Genomic DNA, 21,224 nt, shown 5'->3' on the forward strand with positions numbered 1-21,224 from the left:
TCAAATGGAGCACCAAGCACAAGGAAATAACCACCACCACACACCATCAAGTATCTCCATCACTTGCGGGATCAAGAAATCCGGTTGTCCCACTAAATTGTAATTAACTTCCAACCTACAGGCTGCACCACAATTCTTCTCCCATCACCTCATGCCCGCCGCCGCCACCAGTGGATCACAAGCCTGCCAAGCTTGAGCGCAAACCTGCCCCTCCTTGAGCAACAAGCTACTTCCATCAAACCATCAGAAACACCATACATCTTCCGTTCGCAACTGCCACTGGCAAACATCAGGCCTGCCATTCTTGAGCACACGGATGCCCCTCTTTGGGCTGGCACGCAAACCTGCTGGATCAATAAATACCAACTAACATCCAGAAGGCAATACGATCTCCAAAAAATACCACACACAGAGATCCACAACCTGAAACAGAATCCCTGCCTGCAAGCAAGACACAAACTACTGACACACACACCACACCATCACTCTGACGTTTGAACCCACATGATCAATCACACTCCAACACACGCAGGTGGCAACACAGCTAGCAAGAACACCATTCAAGAAAACAACACTCACAACCACCGAACCCAAATTGCTGGCCACGCAAATTGAGAACCAACTTAATATTTTTATATTTGTATTTATTGTGTTTTATATAGCACCTTTGTCCAAAGCGCTTTACATAGGACAGCCAACAATATAATGAATCAGAATGCAAATCAGCGTTCATAAACCGTAACATTCAAACTGTGTTCATAAATAGTAACAATCAATTATCATTCCTGGGAGTAATCAGTCAATCAGTGTTCATAAACTGTAGCAATCAATTAGCGTGCATAAGAGTAAATGAATCAGCACAATATCCAATGAATCAGTAATATTCAGCACAAACCACTGAATATGATTGTCGCTGACTACAATGAAGAGTATTTGCCAACTTGAGATAAACACTCTAACTACCCAACTGAAAATACTTCAAGGGAAGCTGAGAAAGGTGAACAAACACTAATAAAACTACATTACTGACAAGGCTCAATAAACACATCACCTAACAATACAATATGACCACAAATCATCATTGACATATGATTGAGCCCCATCACACCAAGCCAATAGCAACAGCATGGTGTACAGAGTATGCCTCCACCAAGCATAACTCTAACAGGAATAACCTATATACAACATCCTGGCACATATCACAAACTCCTTCCTTAGCGGTGTGCATCGTATTAATACTGCTGGAGGCAAGCGTCCCCTTCCAAACCAGCAGCAAAATAAAAAATGTCATGTGGGGAGTGTCCACGCCTCCCGAAAGACATCACAGAAACTCTACGTTCACCCACAATCAGATGAATGCCATTCTCGAATGACCACACAGTCATTATTTAACTCCTTTTACATACTGTGAACTCATCAAGAGCCTCCGTTTGAACAAAGAACACTGACCACAAAACACTTGCTCCTTGGACAGTGTTTCACTCATTCACTTTGATCAACACTCTGACAGAGAAATAACCATTCCTCTGACAATGTCCCACATCTTATTCACTTCCAATGTTGAATGCTATTGCTAGGCAAACAACTTTGAATATTTCTCCAATAGCAAACACTTCTAACCGTTATAAAAAAAAACATGTGACTAAGGGTAAATGTCCTTGCTGCATATTTGCAGCTATACCCTGAAAAGGCCTGCAAAATTGTTAACTCTAGACAAACATTATGACCTGCACACACCCTTTGAACATTTGAGTGGAAGAAATGTACCAGCTGTCTATTCTGCGTAAAGGCAGCTTAACGTGCAAGGCCTCAAAATGTTAGTTCTAAAATTTAGACCTATAAGCTCAAAAACAAACCACCCTTCATCATACAAACAACACTTGTGCACCTTCTCCAACACCCCTCGCTACATGTAAGCAGTTTAACTTGCAACCCCTGAAAGCACGAGTTAAATGAAGCTAAGAGTCTGTGCTGCTTCAGCTGCAGGTTAACCTGGAAATCCTCAAAACGGTTAAACTGATTGCAAGATGCATCTCTCCTGCCCAGCCTAACATAGAGCAGGAGCGCAAGCACATTCCTATCTGAGTGCCTGTTAACAACAGAAACACCAAAAAGGCATTTTACTTTTTAAAGTAAATAATATCTTGTCCACTCCAACTGCCCATTCACAGACCGCACCTACTTGTAAAGTTCCTCCCTGCCATAGCAGCCGGCAGAGAGAGGAACAAACAGAGCCTGCATTGGTGGCCCAGCTGATGTACTACGGGAGCACAGAAAAGGACACAACACGCCTGTGTGGGCTCTTGCCCGGAACTGCCTGCCTTCCAGCAGGGCGGGCCCTTTATTTTTAGTACGCCTCACGTCACTGTGCATACTGGACGTGAGGCGGATGCAATATTCCTCCTTTTTTCTAATAAAACACAATTAAACACACACATATAACCACATCAAACAACATCACTAACTTTCCTGTGCAAATCTAGTCCGGCACAGTTACACGCTCTCCACCTTGTCATTTCACCACTCATAGGGCCTCATTATAAGTTTGCCGGTCTGGGAACTACAGTACCGGTAAGCATGCCGGTACCGTAGTTCCCAGACAGGCAAACTACGAGTTGTGCTTGCGGATGCCTTTCTGCCCGCCAGGTTGGAACTGGCGGGCAGAAAGGCACCCGCTAGCACAGCTTGTCGGATGCGCCGGCACCGTTGTAAACGGTGCCGGCGCATCCGACTTCCCCATTCCCTTTGAGCTCTCTGGGGCTCAAAGGGAATGGGGAGTAATAGATTCAGGCCCCTGGCAATGGGGACATATAGGGTATGCCAAGGTCGGAATGGCCCTGTACGTCCCCATTGCCAGGGGCTGGAAAAAATGCAATTCCAGCGGCAGCCATGCCTGTTTTACAGGGACGGCTACCGCCAGGGTTGTAATGAGGCCCATAGTCTCTTAGCCTCTCTGGAGCTTTCAGGGCTGCCCTTAGGTTGTACCAGCTGGGCATCTGCCTGGATGCTGCCTCAGGGTTATGTCCCCCCTCTGGCTCCCTTCCATCTTCTGGATACGCCCCCTCAGATCCTTCAGGTTGCTCCTCAGGCTCTCCACTCAGTGCTGCTTCTCCCTCGCCTCGGTGACTCGAAGCATGTGGTGGCAGCTCTGCCTGGTACTGTCTGTCTCTCTCAGTCCACATTCGCTGGGGCACCCTCTCAAACCAAGACGCATTCCTGGCGATCGTCTGTTGTCCTCATGCCACTGTCACCATTGTTCCTTCCGTTCGATCCACTGTCCAGGGTGCGCAGTCATAACGTGTTTCCAGTTTGAACTTTGTAGGGTTTCTCAGCACCAATACGTGATCGCCAACTTAGTGCCTCAACCTTCTAATGTCTCCTGTCACTCATGTATTAGTTTTCTGCAACTCTCCTCCGTTGGGTGCGGTCGCTGATCGAAAAGGTCTGCTCCCCTGCTCGGGTAGTGTGGTATGGTTGAGTTTACCACAGTCCCATACATGAGGTCCGCCAGGGGTATGTTGGTGGAACTGTGGGGCGTCACCTGGTAATTCCATAAGAATCTGTGTAGATCCACTCTCCAGTGGCTGTTTTGAGCCCTGGATAGGTGTAACACTTTGTTGATTGTACGCATGAATCTTTCCACATCGTCATTCGCCTGTGCCCACCGGGACATGATGTGGTGATGTTTGATGTGCAAATCGTCCAGGTATTTCCTGAGCTAAGTCCCCTGGAATGTTGGTCCTTTGTCGCTCTTGATGCGTCTTGGCAGGCCATGTGTTGCGAACATCTTCTCGAGTGCAGGTATTATGGTCTCCACTGCTGTCGAAGATATGATCTCCACTTCTGGGTATCGTGAGTGGTCATCAATGGCCACCAGCAGATATGTTCCTTCCTGCACTGTGCAGAAGTCGACGCTGATAGCATCCTGCCATGATGATCTACTCTCTGCTGACTAAATGGGCTGAGGGTTTTGAAGGTGCTCCTGTGATTTGGCAAGGTTGGCAGGATGTAATGACCTGCTCTACCTTGGTGTCAATGTGAGGGAACTCACACCTGGTGTCGTATTCTGGCCTTTGTCCTGATGATTCCCTGGTGGCCTTCATGTGCCAGCACCACAGTCCTGTCCTGCAGGCTGCTGGGGATCATTATGCAGGTTCCCCTCAAAATCATCCCTTCGCTGGTGATGGACAGTTCCTGTCGTACTTGGTATGTGCTGGTAAGGAAGTCTCTGGGCGCTGGCGTGCGGTTATGTACGTGGCGGAGGAAAGATTTGCAATCACTGGATATGTTCGTGTTTTTGTCGCAGCAAGGGTCATTGTGTGTGGTGTCCATGATGTTGTTGATGCCGATCCCATTTGGCTTTATGGTGTGTATGATATGGCATATGTGCATCTCCGTTTCCTCGGCTTCACTCACTTCCCCCAGGGTTGCGGCACTCGGGTGCCTGGATAGGAAATCCGCCGGATTGTCCGTCTCTGCTTGGTAGGCCAACTGGAACTCATACTGCTGAAGGTGGAGCAGCCACTTCCCAATTCTAGGCGGAGAGTGTGCTGATGACCCTGTGAAGATCGGGATGAGTGGCTTGTGATCTGTGTAGGACCTGAATTTCTGGCCATAGAGGTAGATGTGGAAATGGCGGTAGCCCAAGAGCACCGTTATGGCTTGTCTTTTCGATGTGCGAGTATCGCTGTTTGGTGGGCGTGAGGGCTCGCGAGGCATATGCGATGGGCTTTGTTTCGCCTGTCCATGATTGTTGGACCAGAATGGCCCTGAGGCCAACGGAGCTAGCATCAACATATAGTGTAGTCATGAACATTGGGTATAATATGCCATTGTTGTTTCCGAGGATAGAGATGTCTTGACTCGCTCAAACGCCTCCTGGCATTCAGAGCTCCAGTTCCATTTGGTCTTCGACCTGGTGAACTCCCTGAGCGGCTCGGAGATGTTTGCCAGATTGGGGATGAACCTACTGCAATAAGTTGCCATCCCCAAGAAACTGCGTACCTCCATGGGTGTTGTCGGCCTCCTTTATGTCTGCCACCTTTTGTGGGTCGGCTGATACCCCCTCACTGTTGAAAACGTACCCAAAGAATATTATCCCTTCTTTCCAAAACTCACATTTGTCCTGGTGGATAGTTAGGCCTGCAGTCTCCAGCCTGCTATTTACCATCTAAAGATGATGCATTTGCTCCTGCCTGTCACTGGTGTGGATGAGAATGTCGTCACGGACATTCAGCACTCCTGGGATTGCATGGATCACTTCCTGAATGGCTTGCTGGAACACCTCCGCCGCTGAGGAGATGCTGGAGCTCAACCTCTTGTACCGCCGCAGACCTAGGTGGGTGGAGAAGGTTGTAATGTACCTTGAGTCACAATGTAGTTTCAACTGGTGATATCCAGCATTGAGGTCGATTTTTGAGAAATCTTTCAACCCTGTGAGGTCCGTAATTATCTCATCTAATGTGGGGTTGATGTGTCGCTCCCTTTTGATTGCTGCATTCGGTAGGCGCATGTCAATGTAAATCCTTACTTTCCCCGGTTGCTTCGGTTTCTTCGTCACTACCATAGGCAAAACCCAGGGCGTTGGTCCTGTCACTTGTTCAATAATGCCAGCCTTTTCAAGTTTGTGTAACTTCTTTGCGACCAGGTCTCTCATATGAAATGTAGCTCTCCTGTGGCATACCGCCTAAGGCTATACCGTCTGGTCGATGTGAAGTTTTATTAGCTTGCCTTAAACATCCAATGCCGTTGAGGATGCCCGGGTTCTTCGCTTGGAGGTCGGTGACATCTGATGAGTCTTTGATGTTGGAGATGAACTGGATCAGTCCTAGGTCTTCCACTGCATCCCCACTAATCAGGCATTGAATTCCAGAATTGACAACGTATATCTTTGATTTGATGACTGTTTTGCCTCTACTTAGTTCCGTTCTGAAGCGTCCTTCCACTGGTAGTGGCGTCTTGCTTCCATAGGCTGAACAGCAGTGTTTCAGTTGACTTAAGGTCAGGTCGAGGACAAAGTGTCAGTAACATTGACGATGGCATGACATTTACTGATGCTCCGGTGTCTTATCGTCATGAGTGTCTCAAGGAATTTGTGTCTTCTATGTTTCTTGCACGACTCAGTGCTTCAGTGATTAAGTGCTGAGATCAGATGGACCTTGCTTATCCTCTTTATTCTCCCAGGCACCACATCCATCACTTTATCGCCGTTGTCATCTCCAGACTCGTCTGTCAACAAGTTTTCTTCGGTCGCTATGCAATGCGTATCTGCCTGCTTCTTTTTCTTGAAAAAGGATTTAGCTTGTTGCGGTTGTGGGTGTTGAGGCTGCCGTCCTTATTCAAGGATCCTGGCTAGGGTGATGCCTTTTTCGCCGACCAACATTCTGCACAGTTTCTCCAAGTGCATGGTGTTGATGATCTAGTGCCTTAGTTCCTTTTCAACGTTGTTGAATTCACACGAGAGTGCCAGTTTCCTAAGCCTTGTGTGCTAAGCGTCCAGGGTTTCATCCTCCATCTGTATTGTGATACAGAAGTTGAAAGTTTCGAAGTCCGGATTCAACTCTGGCATGAAATGTGGTGTAAGAGTTTCTTTGGCCGGTTGGTATATGTCTGCACCATCGTCAATGACCAGCGTGTTGAAAATGCGCAGGAAGTTGTCACCCACATTGAGCAGAAGATGTGACCTCATCTCTCATCTTCCTGGGTGTTGTAATGTACTTGCAGTCCATTGCCATCTCAAACGTTTGAATTCACAGCATCCAGCGGGGCCCCAATGATGATGGATTGGTGTAGGGTTCAAAAGGCCATAATGCAGCTGTGGCACCGCCATGAGGTCGAGGGGATGACACTGGCGGCATAAATGAAGCAGCTATCCTTGATGGTGTGCTGGGACTGGGTGTGGAAAGGCCAGTTACCATGTTGCCATGGTGCTGTGTTCACCCTGTGTGTGTGTGGGCAGCAATGGATCCCTCCTCACCTTTGTTTGCCGGTATGTTGGCATGGCATTGTGTACTTGACAGCTCCTGGGTGTTCCATTGGGTGGTGCAGTGGCTCCCTCTGTGCTGCTTGCTAGTGTTTCAAGAGGGAGAAAAACAAATTTTACAGTGGCATCCACTGTGTAGCTGGGTCCCTTTTTTTGGATGTTTGAATTTGAAAAGAAAAAGAATATTTTTTCCACCATGTTTTCCAAAAATGTGCCTGTGTTGTGGGCTGATTTGTGGCCTGGAAGCTGTGAGCGTGTTTCGCTCCCTCCTCTCGTCGCCAGTGTAAAGTTCCTCCCTGCCAGTGCAGCCGGCAGAGAGAGAAACAAACAGGGCCTGCATCGGTGGCCCAGCTGATGTACTGCAGGAGCACACAAAAGGACATGAGACGCCTGTGTGGTCTCGTGCCCGGAACTGCCTGCCTTCCAGTAGGGCGGGCCCTTCATTTCTCGTACACCTCACGTCACTGCTCATACGCGACGTGAGGCGGATGCAACACTACTCATTCACCAAACCAAGCAACAGAGATAACTATCACATCTATGCCCTGCCTGGTGACGGCAGCCCAGCCTGCCACCCAGAGTGGAATCAAATGACATAGACACTTGGTGCAAGAAAAACGCTGCAAGGAAAGAATCCATCCTCTTTAAATCCAAATTAACAGAACCTTATCTATTTAGTGCTCCATTGCTGCAGCACCAATCTCGTCATGAAGCAGAAACGCTCAACATGTTGCGCTGCCATAGGGTTGCCCCCACAACACAGTGAACATTCAAACCGCCAATAAAAGGCAGCAGTCCCCTTTTTCCGTTCATGGCAATCAGGCACCATCAGGATGTGAGGACACGACAGGGCATGCCCGAAAGTCCTTTCCTTTAAAGCCTCCTTAATCTTCCGAATTCGTCATCGGTGCCCTAGTCGATCAGGGCTTAGGCAATGTTCTCCTCTGTCCACATTGGAACTTGAACAATGTTCTAAACAAACGTTCTAGACCTCCCCAACTCCCCGGTGAAGTCATTAGCATCACCATTCGCTCTCGGAGCAGAGAGCTGCACTGAGCTGCACTCAGCGCAACTATGGCAACGGCCACTTCCCATGGACGTCTAAATAAGGGCTGCACCTGCCTTTTGCTGGATCACTCCAGACATGCACCCCATAGATCCTGCTCGGCACTCCTCACAGACGTCACAATGGCTCACAGTTTCTTTAGCCAGAAACCCACCTCTTATAGACAGAGCAAGGCCCTGACGGCACTACTCACATGTGTTGCAACAGCACACAGTCACAATCAAGGGCACTGCAGTGCCCAGCAGAGCCCTGGGTGCTCTCAATCACTCTCTCCTCCCTCTCCCTTCTTTGCCCTGGGTGGTGAGATACCTTCCTCGGTGTGCAGTGGGTCTCCCTTGTCGTTCTCCTTCATCTTGCTCCTTTACTCTGCACCCCATGCAGCAGTAACATCTCTCCTTACTTCTTGACAGGTTCCTGCCATCCACCTGTTATTCCCTTCTACTCTGGGTCCAGAGACAGCTCGTTGCAAGTGAAATAAAGACATGTTCCTGGAGGTAGCAAGTAAGGTTGTAAGCGCCTTTATTGTAGTTACAAAGTAATCCGATGAAATCCGGCATAAATCCATTGGGATTAGGAGCGAGGAAAGGGTGAAGATCACACTGGCTACCACCACCCAGTCTACATAGTTCCAACTGCCTGGGGTGGAACATTCAGTCAAGTACAAATATTTAATTAAAAGCATCCCTTTTACCATCTGTGAAGCGCGTGGTCCAGCGCTCTTATCCTGCCTGCAACCTCACCCTTGAGGTACTTTCATCTGGTGCCCTGCTGTAGACCAAGATACCCACGTTCTGTGCTATTCCATGCATCTATAATTTAAACAGCTGTCTCACTGCTTAATTTGAAGAAAAAAAAAACGAAAAAAACTGAATTAATCTAAAATCGATCTTGAAAGAACCAAATTACTTTTGCCATCGGAGTAATTTGCGCAGAATCTGCTAAATAGCTTTATGTGGTGCAGGATTAAGCTGCATTGTGATCATTTTGCTGCTGTTGTACTTCATGCTGCCTTTGAAGATGGCCACCAGCTTTGTATGAGAACTGAGGCCACTGGCATTGCCTTCTTGGTGGCCCCTGCACTTCCCATTGGCCAGCTGGGAAGAGAAAGACACCTTCACATGACCAGCAGGCTTTTTGCCAGCCCACTTCTAAGGCCCCTGTCTACTTCCCTGTCCGCTACCGCACGCCACATGAGACTATTGCCACAAACCGACCCTCCTTGAGGCTGCTACCTCACTCAGCTATGAATCTGGACTACCAAGACTCTCATACCTCTCTCGCCCTGGGTTAGTTCCCTTCTTCTGATTGCCCTCTTTATTAAGTGCTTTCCACTTCTTGGGACCTTCACTCCCTTCTCTGCTTGTTCTCACAGTTCTCCCTGCTTTGCTCTCTAATACACTTGTTTCTGCTCTCATCTCTAACTCCTGATAAATACTGCGATTCTATACCTAGAGTGCCTTAGCATTTAACTCTGATAGCCAAACTTGGTTGTGTTTTGCATTTAACTTTGAAAGTCAAACTTGGGTGTGTTTTGCATTTAACTTTGAAAGTCAAACCTGGGTGGGTTTTGCATTTAACTTTGATAGTCAAACTTGGTTGTGTTTTGCATTTAACTTTGAAAGTTAAACTTGGGTGTGTTTTGCATTTAACTTTGAAAGTTACACTTGGGTGTGTTTTGCATTTAACTTTGAAAGTCGCACTAGGTTGTGTTTTCGCATTTGACTTTGATAGTCAAATGTGGTTGTGTTTTGCATTTAACTTTGAAAGTCAAACTTGGTTGTGTTTTGAATTTAACTTTGAAAGTCAAACTTGGTTGTGTTTTGCACTTAACTTTCAAAGTTAAACTTTGGTTGTTTTGCATTTTACTTTGAAAGTAACACCACTGTCACCATTGTTCCTTCCGTTCGATCCACTGTCCAGGGTGCGCAGTCATAACCTGTTTCCAGTTTGAACTTTGTAGGGTTCCGCAGCACCAATACTTGATCGCCAACTTAGTGCCTCAACCTTCTAATATCTCCTGTCACTCATGTATTAGTTTTCTGCAACTCTCCTCAGTTGGGTGCGGTCGCTTATCGAAAAGGTCTGCTCCCCTGCTCGGGTAGTGTGGTATGGTTGAGTTTACCACAGTCCCATACATGAGGTCCGCCAGGGGTATGTTGGTGGAACTGTGGGGCGTCACCTGGTAATTCCATAGGAATCTGCATAGATCCACTCTCCAGTGGCTGTTTTGAGCCCTGGATATGTGTAGCACTTTGTTGATTGTACGCATGAATCTTTCCACATCGTCATTCGCCTGTGCCCACCGGGACATGATGTGTTGATCTTTGATGTGCAAATCATCCAGGTATTTCCTGAGCTAAGTCCCCTGGAATGTTGGTCCTTTGTCGCTCTTGATGCGTCTTGGCAGGCCATGTGTTGCGAACATCTTCTCGAGTGCAGGTATTATGGTCTCCACTGCTGTCGAAGATATGATCTCCACTTCTGGGTATCGTGAGTGGTCATCAATGGCCACCAGCAGATATGTTCCTTCCTGCACTGTGCAGAAGTCGACGCTGTTAGCATCCTGCCATGATGATCTACTCTCTGCTGACTAAATGGGCTGAGGGTTTTGAAGGTGCTCCTGTGATTTGGCAAGGTTGGCAGGATGTAATGACCTGCTCTACCTTGGTGTCAATGTGAGGGAACGCACACCTGGTGTCGTATTCTGGCCTTTGTCCTGATGATTCCCTGGTGGCCTTCATGTGCCAGCACCACAATCCTGTCCTGCAGGCTGCTGGGGATCACTATGCAGGTTCCCCTCAAAATCATCCCTTCGCTGGTGATGGACAGTTCCTATCGTACTTGGTATGTGCTGGTAAGGAAGTCGCTAGGCGCTGGCGTGCGGTTATGTACGTGGCGGAGGAAAGATTTCCAATCACCGGATATGTTAGTGTTTTTGTCGCAGCAAGGGTCATTGTGTGTGGTGTCCATGATTTCGTTGATGCCGATCGCCTTTGGCTTTTTGGTGTGTATGATATGACATATGTGCATCTCCGTTTCCTCGGCTTCACTCACTTCCCCCAGGGTTGTGGCACTCGGGTGCCTGGATAGGAAATCCGCCGGATTGTCCGTCTCTGCTTGGTAGGCCAACTGGAACTCATACTGCTGAAGGTGGAGCAGCCACTTCCCAATTCTAGGCGGAGAGTGTGCTGATGACCCTGTGAAGATCGGGATGAGTGGCTTGTGATCTGTGTAGGACCTGAATTTCTGGCCATAGAGGTAGATGTGGAAATGGCGGTAGCCCAAGAGCACCGTTATGGCTTGTCTTTTCGATGTGCGAGTATCGCTGTTTGGTGGGCGTGAGGGCTCGCGAGGCATATGCGATGGGCTTTGTTTCGCCTGTCCATGATTGTTGGACCAGAATGGCCCTGAGGCCAACAGAGCTACTATCAACATATAGTGTAGTCATGAACATTGGGTATAATATGCCATTGTTGTTTCCGATGACAGAGATGTCTTGATTCGCTCAAACGCCTCCTGGCATTCAGAGCTCCAGTTCCATTTGGTGTTCGACCTGGTGAACTCCCTGAGCGGCTCGGAGATGTTTGCCAGATTGGGGATGAACCTACTGCAATAAGTTGCCATCCCCAAGAAACTGCGTACCTCCATGGGTGTTGTCGGCCTCCTTTATGTCTGCCACCTTTTGTGGGTCGGCTGATACCCCCTCACTGTTGAAAACGTACCCAAAGAATATTATCCCTTCTTTCCAAAACTCACATTTGTCCTGGTGGATAGTTAGGCCTGCAGACTCCAGCCTGCTATTTACCATCTAAAGATGATGCATTTGCTCCTGCCTGTCACTGGTGTGGATGAGAATGTCGTCACGGACATTCAGCACTCCTGGGATTGCATGGATCACTTCCTGGATGGCTTGCTGGAACACCTCCACCGCTGAGGAGATGCTGGAGCTCAACCTCTTGTACCGCCGCAGACCTAGGTGGGTGGAGAAGGTTGTAATGTACCTTGAGTCACAATGTAGTTTCAACTGGTGATATCCAGCATTGAGGTCGATTTTTGAGAAATCTTTCAACCCTGTGAGGTCCGTAATTATCTCATCCAATGTAGGGTTGATGTGTCGCTCCCTTTTGATTGCTGCATTCGGTAGGCGCATATCAATGTAAATCCTTACTTTCCCCGGTTGCTTCGGTTTCTTCGTCACTACCATAGGCAAAACCCAGGGCATTGGTCCTGTCACTTGTTCAATAATGCCAGCCTTTTCAAGTTTGTGTAACTTCTTTGCGACCAGGTCTCTCATATGAAATGTAGCTCTCCTGTGGCATACCGCCTAAGGCTGTACCGTCTGGTCGGTCGATGTGAAGTTTTATTAGCTTGCCTTTAAAACATCCAATGCCGTTGAGGATGCCCGGGTGCTTCGCTTGGAGGTCAGTGACATCTGATGAGTCTTTGACGTTGGAGATGAACTGGATCAGTCCTAGGTCTTCCACTGCATCCCCACTAATCAGGCATTGAATTCCAGAATTAACAACGTATATCTTTGATTTGATGACTGTTTCGCCTCTACTTAGTTCCGTTCTGAAGCGTCCTTCCACTGGTAGTGGCGTCTTGCTTCCATAGGCTGAACAGCAGTGTTTCAGTTGACTTAAGGTCAGGTCGAGGACAAAGTGTCAGTAACATTGACGATGGCATGACATTTATTGATGCTCTGGTGTCTATCGTCATGAGTGTCTCAAGGAATTTGTGTCTTCTATGTTTCTTGCACGACTCAGTGCTTCAGTGATTAAGTGCTGAGATCAGATGGACCTTGCTTATCCTCTTTATTCTCCCAGGCACCACATCCATCACTTTATCGCCGTTGTCATCTCCAGACTCGTCTGTCAACGAGTTTTCTTCGGTCGCTATGCAATGCGTATCTGCCTGCTTCTTTTTCTCGAAAAAGGATTTAGCTTGCTGCGGCTGTGGGTGTTGAGGCTGCTCTGAAGATCTGCAGACACGTGTGTAGTGGTTCTTCCGGCCACATGCCCCACACGTGGTTCCCTGCGCTGGGCAGTTTCTCCTTCTGTGGCGTGCTGCACCGCAGAATCTGCACTCGGTGGGTCCTGAGATTCTCGGTTGCCAGTGCAGTGAATTGTTCGCCTCATTGTAGTCTTCCCTTGATGCTTGGCGGTTGAAGATCTGTGCTATCACCGTTGTAGTCGGCGCCAGTTGGAGCTTCTGTAGCGTGGTGCCTATGTGTGCCACCCTTGCGTGCATCAGCTCTCTTTGGCGTCCATATTCAAGGATCCTGGCTAGGGTGATGCCTTTTTCGCCCACCAACATTCTGCACAGTTTCTCCAAGTGCATGGTGTTGATGATCTGGTGCCTTAGTTCCTTTTCGATGTTGTTGAATTCACACGAGAGTGCCAGTTTCCTAAGCCTTGTGTGGTAAGCGTCCAGGGTTTCATCCTCCATCTGTACTGTGATACAGAAGTTGAAAGTTTCGAAGTCCGGATTCAACTCTGGCATGAAATGTGGTGTAAGGGTGTCTTTGGCCGGTTGGTATATGTCTGCACCATCGTCAATGACCAGCGTGTTGAAAATGCGCAGGAAGTTGTCACCCACATTGAGCAGAAGATGTGACCTCATCTCTCATCTTCCTGGGTGTTGTAATGTACTTGCAGTCCATTGCCATCTCAAACGTTTGAATTCACAGCATCCAGCGGGGCCCCACTGATGATGGATTGGTGTAGGGTTCAAAAGGCCATAATGCAGCTGTAGCACCACCATGAGGTCGAGGGGATGACACTGGCGGCATAAGTGAAGCAGCTATCCTTGATGGTGTGCTGGGACTGGGTGTGGAAAGGCCAGTTACCATGTTGCCATGGTGCTGTGTTCACCCTGTGTGTGTGTGGGCAGCAATGGATCCCTCCTCACCTTTGTTTGCCGGTATGTTGGCATGGCATCGTGGACTTGACAGCTCCTGGGTGTTCTATTGGGTGGTGCAGTGGCTCCCTCTGTGCTGCTTGTAGTGTTTCAAGAAGGAGAAAAACAAATTTTACAGTGGCATCCACTGTGTAGCTGGGTCCCTTTTTTTGGATGTTTGAATTTGAAAAGAAAAAGAATATTTTTTCCACCATGTTTTCCAAAAATGTGCCTGTGTTGTGGGCTGATTTGTGGCCTGGAAGCTGTGAGCGTGTTTCGCTCCCTCCTCTCGTCGCCAGTGTAAAGTTCCTCTCTGCCAGTGCAGCCGGCAGAGAGAGAAACAAACAGGGCCTGCATTGGTGGCCCAGCTGATGTACTGCAGGAGCACACAAAAGGCATGAGACGCCTGTGTGGTCTCGTGCCCGGAACTGTCTGCCTTCCAGCAGGGCGGGCCCTTCATTTCTAGTAGACCTCACGTCACTGCTCATACGCGACGTGAGGAGGATGCAACACTACTCATTCACCAAACCAAGCAACAGAGGAAACTATCACATTCACATTTATGCCCTGCCTGGTGACGGCAGCCCAGCCTGCCACCCAGAGTGGAATCAAATGACATAGACACTTGGTGCAAGAAAAACGCTGCAAGGAAAGTCTCCATCCTCTTTAAATCCAAATTAACAGTACCTTATCTATTTAGTGCTCCATTGCTGCAGCACCAATCTCGTCATGAAGCAGAAACACTCAACATGTTGCGCTGCCATTGGGTTGCCCCCCACAACACAGTGAACATTCAAACCGCCAATAAAAGGCAGCAGTCCCCTTTTTCCGTTCATGGCAATCAGGCACCATCAGGACGTGAGGACACGACAGGGCATGTCCGAAAGTCCTTTCCTTTAATGCCTCCTTAATCTTCCGAATTCGTCATCGGTGCCCTGGTCAATCAGGGCTTAGGCAATATTCTCCTCTGTCCACAATGGAACTTGAACAATGTTTTAAACAAACGCTCTAGACCTCCCCAACTCCCCGGTGAAGTCATTAACATCACCATTCGCTCTCAGAGCAGAGAGCTGCACTGAGCTGCACTCAGCGCAACTACGGCAACGGCCACTTCCCATGGACATCTAAATAAGGGCTGCACTTGCCTTTTGCTGGATCACTCCAGACATGCACCCCATAGATCCTCCTCGGCACTCCTCACAGACGTCACAATGGCTCACAGTTTCTTTAGCCAGAAACCCACCTCTTGCAGACAGAGCCAGGCCCTGATGGCACTACTCACATATGTCGCAACAGCACACAGTCACAATCAAGGGCACTGCAGTGCCCAGCAGAGCCCTGGGTGCTCTCAGTCACTCTCTCCTTCCTCTCCCTTCTTTGCCCTGGGTGGTGAGATACCTTCCTCGGTGTGCAGTGGGTCTCCCTTGTCGTTCTCCTTCATCTTGCTCCTTTACTCTGCACCCCATGCAGCAGTAAAATCGCTCCTTACTTCTTGACAGGTTCCTGTCATCCACCTGTTATTCCCTTCTACTCTGGGTCCAGAGACAGCTCGTTGCAAGTGAAATAAAGACATGTTCCTGGAGGTAGCAAGTAAGGTTGTAAGCGCCTTAATTGTAGTTACAAAGTAATCAGATGAAATCCGGCATAAATCCATTGGGATTAGGAGCAAGGACAGGGTGAAGTCACACTGGCTACCACCACCCAGTCTACATAGTTCCAACTGCCTGGGGTGGAACATTCAGTCAAGTACACATATTTAATTAAAAGCATCCCTTTTACCATCTGTGAAGCGCGTGGTCCAGCGCTCTTATCCTGCCTGCAACCTCACCCTTGAGGTACTTTCATCTGGTGCCCTGCTGTAGACCAAGATACCCATGTTCTGTGCTATTCCATGCATCTATAATTTAAACAGCTGTCTCACTGCTTAATTTGAAGAAAAAAAACCAAAAAAAACTGAATTAATCTAAAATCGATCTTGAAAGAACCAAATTACTTTTGCCATCGGAGTAATTTGCGCAGAATCTGCTAAATAGCTTTATGTGGTGCAGGATTTAGCTGCATTGTGATCATTTTGCTGCTGTTGTACTTCATGCTGCCTTTGACGATGGCCACCAGCTTTGTATGAGAACTGAGGCCACTGGCATTGCCTTCTTGGTGGCCCCTGCACTTCCCATTGGCCAGCTGGGAAGAGAAAGACACCTTCACATGACCAGCAGGCTTTTTGCCAGCCCACTTCTAAGGCCCCTGTATACTTCCCTGTCCGCTACCGCACGCCACATGAGACTATTGCCACAAACTGACCCTCCTTGAGGCTGCTACCTCACTCAGCTATGAATCTGGACTACCAAGACTCTCATACCTCTCTCGCCCTGGGTTAGTTCCCTTCTTCTGATTGCCCTCTTTATTAAGTGCTTTCCACTTCTTGGGACCTTCACTCCCTTCTCTGCTTGTTCTCACAGTTCTCCCTGCTTTGCTCTCTAATAAACTTGTTTCTGCTCTCATCTCTAACTCCTGATAAATACTGCGATTCTATACCTAGAGTGCCTTAGCATTTAACTCTGATAGCCAAACTTGGTTGTGTTTTGCATTTAACTTTGAAAGTCAAACTTGGGTGTGTTTTCCATTTAACTTTGAAAGTCAAACCTGGGTGTGTTTTGCATTTAACTTTGATAGTCAAACTTGGTTGTGTTTTGTATTTAACTTTGAAAGTTAAACTTGGGTGTGTTTTGCATTTAACTTTGAAAGTTACACTTGGGTGTGTTTTGCATTTAACTTTGAAAGTCGCACTAGGTTGTGTTTTCGAATTTAACTTTGATAGTCAAATGTGGTTTTGTTTTGCATTTAACTTTGAAAGTCAAACTTGGCTGTGTTTTGAATTTAACTTTGAAAGTCAAACTTGGGTGTGTTTTGCACTTAACTTTGAAAGTTAAACTTTGGTTGTTTTGTATTTTACTTTGAAAGTAACACCACTGTCACCATTGTTCCTTCCGTTCGATCCACTGTCCAGGGTGCGCAGTCATAACGTGTTTCCAGTTTGAACTTTGTAGGGTTCTGCAGCACCAATACTTGATCGCCAACTTAGTGCCTCAACCTTCTAATGTCCCCTGTCACTCATGTATTAGTTTTCTGCAACTCTCCACCGTTGGGTGCGGTCGCTGATCGAAAAGGTCTGCTCCCCTGCTCGGGTAGTGTGATATGGTTGAGTTTACCACAGTCCCATACATGAGGTCCGCCAGGGGTATGTTGGTGGAACTGTGGGGCGTCACCTGGTAATTCCATAGGAATCTGTACAGATCCACTCTCAAGTGGCTGTTTTGAGCCCTGGATATGTGTAACACTTTGTTGATTGTATGCATGAATCTTTCCACATCGTCATTCGCCTGTGCCCACCGGGACATGATGTGGTGATGTTTGATGTGCAAATCGTCCAGGTATTTCCTGAGCTAAGTCCCCTGGAATGTTGGTCCTTTGTTGCTCTTGATGCGTCTTGGCAGGCCATGTGTTGCGAACATCTTCTCGAGTGCAGGTATTATGGTCTCCACTGCTGTCGAAGATATGATCTCCACTTCTGGGTATCGTGAGTGGTCATCAATGGCCACCAGCAGATATGTTCCTTCCTGCACTGTGCAAAAGTCGACGCTGATAGCATCCTGCCATGATGATCTACTCTCTGCTGACTAAATGGGCTGAGGGTTTTGAAGGTGCTCCTGTGATTTGGCCAGGTTGGCAGGATGTAATGACCTGCTCTACCTTGGTGTCAATGTGAGGGAACGCACACCTGGTGTCGTATTCTGGCCTTTGTCCTGATGATTCCCTGGTGGCCTTCATGTGCCAGCACCACAATCCTGTCCTGCAGGCTGCTGGGGATCATTATGCAGGTTCCCCTCAAAATCATCCCTTCGCTGGTGATGGACAGTTGCTGTCGTACTTGGTATGTGCTGGTAAGGAAGTCTCTGGGCGCTGGCGTGCGGTTATGTACGTGGCGGAGGAAAGATTTCCAATCACCGGATATGTTAGTGTTTTTGTCGCAGCAAGGGTCATTGTGTGTGGTGTCCATGATGTCGTTGATGCCTATCGCCTTTGGCTTTTTGGTGTGTATGATATGACATATGTGCATCTCCGTTTCCTCGGCTTCACTCACTTCGCCCAGGGTTGCGGCACTCGGGTGCCTGGATAGGAAATCCGCCGGATTGTCCCTCTCTGCTTGGTAGGCCAACTGGAACTCATACTGCTGAAGGTGGAGCAGCCACTTCCCAATTCTAGGTGGAGAGTGTGCTGATGACCCTGTGAAGATCGGAATGAGTGGCTTGTGATCTGTGTAGGACCTGAATTTCTGGCCATAGAGGTAGATGTGGAAATGGCGGTAGCCCAAGAGCACCGTTATGGCTTGTCTTTTCGATGTGCGAGTATCGCTGTTTGGTGGGCGTGAGGGCTCACGAGGCATATGCGATGGGCTTTGTTTCGCCTGTCCATGATTGTTGGACCAGAATGGCTCTGAGGCCAACGGAGCTAGCATCAACATATAGTGTAGTCATGAACATTGGGTATAATATGCCATTGTTGTTTCCGATGACAGAGATGTCTTGATTCGCTCAAACGCCTCCTGGCAGTCAGAGCTCCAGTTCCATTTGGTGTTTGACCTGGTGAACTCCCTGAGCGGCTCAGAGATGTTTGCCAGATTGGGGATGAACCTACTGCAATAAGTTGCCATCCCCAAGAAACTGCGTACCTCCATGGGTGTTGTTGGCCTCCTTTATGTCTGCCACCTTTTGTGGGTCGGCTGATACCCCCTCACTGTTGAAAACGTACCCAAAGAATATTATCCCTTCTTTCCAAAACTCACATTTGTCCTGGTGGATAGTTAGGCCTGCAGTCTCCAGCCTGCTATTTACCATCTAAAGATGATGCATTTGCTCCTGCCTGTCACTGGTGTGGATGAGAATGTCGTCACGGACATTCAGCACTCCTGGGATTGCATGGATCACTTCCTGGATGGCTTGCTGGAACACCTCCACCGCTGAGGAGATGCTGGAGCTCAACCTCTTGTACCGCCGCAGACCTAGGGGGGTGGAGAAGGTTGTAATGTACCTTGAGTCACAATGTAGTTTCAACTGGTGATATCCAGCATTGAGGTCGATTTTTGAGAAATCTTTCAACCCTGTGAGGTCCGTAATTATCTCATCTAATGTGCGGTTGATGTGTCGCTCCCTTTTGATTGCTGCATTCGGTAGGCGCATGTCAATGTAAATCCTTACTTTCCCCGGTTGCTTCGGTTTCTTCGTCACTACCATAGGCAAAACCCAGGGCGTTGGTCCTGTCACTTGTTCAATAATGCCAGCCTTTTCAAGTTTGTGTAACTTCTTTGCGACCAGGTCTCTCATATGAAATGTAGCTCTCCTGTGGCATACCGCCTAAGGCTATACCGTCTGGTCGATGTGAAGTTTTATTAGCTTGCCTTTAAAACATCCAATGCCTTTGAGGATGCCCGGGTGCTTCGCTTGGAGGTCGGTGACATCTGATGAGTCTTTGACGTTGGAGATGAACTGGATCAGTCCTAGGTCTTCCACTGCATCCCCACTAATCAGGCATTGAATTCCAGAATTGACAACGTATATCTTTAATTTGATGACTGTTTCGCCTCTACTTAGTTCCGTTCTGAAGCGTCCTTCCACTGGTAGTGGTGTCTTGCTTCCATAGGCTGAACAGCAGTGTTTCAGTTGACTTAAGGTCAGGTCGAGGACGAAGTGTCGGTAACATTGACGATGGCATGACATTTACTGATGCTCCGGTGTCTATCGTCATGAGTGTCTCAAGGAATTTGTGTCTTCTATGTTTCTTGCACGACTCAGTGCTTCAGTGAATAAGTGCTGAGATCAGATGGACCTTGCTTATCCTCTTTATTCTCCCAGGCACCACATCCATCACTTTATCGCCGTTGTCATCTCCAGACTCGTCTGTCAACGAGTTTTCTTCGGTCGCTATGCAATGCGTATCTGCCTGCTTCTTTTTCTTGAAAAAGGATTGAGCTTGTTGTGGTTGTGGGTGTTGAGGCTGCTCTGAAGATCTGCAGACACGTGTGTAGTGGTTCTTCCGGCCACATGCCCCACACGTGGTTCCCTGCGCTGGGCAGTTTCTCCTTCTGTGGCGTGCTGCACCGCAGCATCTGCACTCGGTGGGTCCTGAGATTCTCGGTTGCCAGTGCAGTGAATTGTTCGCCTCATTGTAGTCTTCCCTTGATGCTTGGCGGTTGAAGATCTGTGCTATCACCGTTGTAGTCGGCGCCAGTTGGAGCTTCTGTAGCGTGGTGCCTATGTGTGCCACCCTTGCGTGCATCAGCTCTCTTTGGCGTCCATATTCAAGGATCCTGGCTAGGGTGATGCCTTTTTCGCCCACCAACATTCTGCACAGTTTCTCCAAGTGCATGGTGTTGATGATCTGGTGCCTTAGTTCCTTTTCGACGTTGATGAATTCACACGAGAGTGCCAGTTTCCTAAGCCTTGTGTGGTAAGCATCTAGGGTTTCATCCTCCATCTGTACTGTGATACAGAAGTTGAAAGTCTCGAAGTCCGGATTCATCTCTGGCATGAAATGTGGTGTAAGGGTGTCTTTGGCCGGTTGGTATATGTCTGCACCATCGTCAATGACCAGCGTGTTGAAAATGCGCAGGAAGTTGTCACCCACATTGAGCAGAAGATGTGACCTCATCTCTCATCTTCCTGGGTGTTGTAATGTACTTGCAGTCCATTGCCATCTCAAACGTTTGAATTCACAGCATCCAGCGGGGCCCCACTGATGAGGGATTGGTGTAGGGTTCAAAAGGCCATAATGCAGCTGTGGCACCGCCATGAGGTCTAGGGGATGACACTGGCGGCATAAGTGAAGCAGCTATCCTTGATGGTGTGCTGGGACTGGGTGTGGAAAGGCCAGTTACCATGTTGCCATGGTGCTGTGTTCACCCTGTGTGTGTGTGGCAGCAATGGATCCCTCCTCACCTTTGTTTGCCGGTATGTTGGCATGGCATCGTGGACTTGACAGCTCCTGGGTGTTCCCTTGGGTGGTGCAGTGGCTCCCTCTGTGCTGCTTGCTAGTGTTTCAAGAGGGAGAAAAACACATTTTACAGTGGCATCCACTGTGTAGCTGGGTCCCTTTTTTTGGATGTTTGAATTTGAAAAGAAAAAGAATATTTTTTCCACCATGTTTTCCAAAAATGTGCCTGTGTTGTGGGCTGATTTGTGGCCTGGAAGCTGTGAGCGTGTTTCGCTCCCTCCTCTCGTCGCC

Source organism: Ambystoma mexicanum, chromosome 4p (assembly GCF_040938575.1).
Source record: "Ambystoma mexicanum isolate Mex_15411 chromosome 4p, UKY_AmexF1_1, whole genome shotgun sequence".
Taxonomy (NCBI): domain Eukaryota; kingdom Metazoa; phylum Chordata; class Amphibia; order Caudata; family Ambystomatidae; genus Ambystoma; species Ambystoma mexicanum.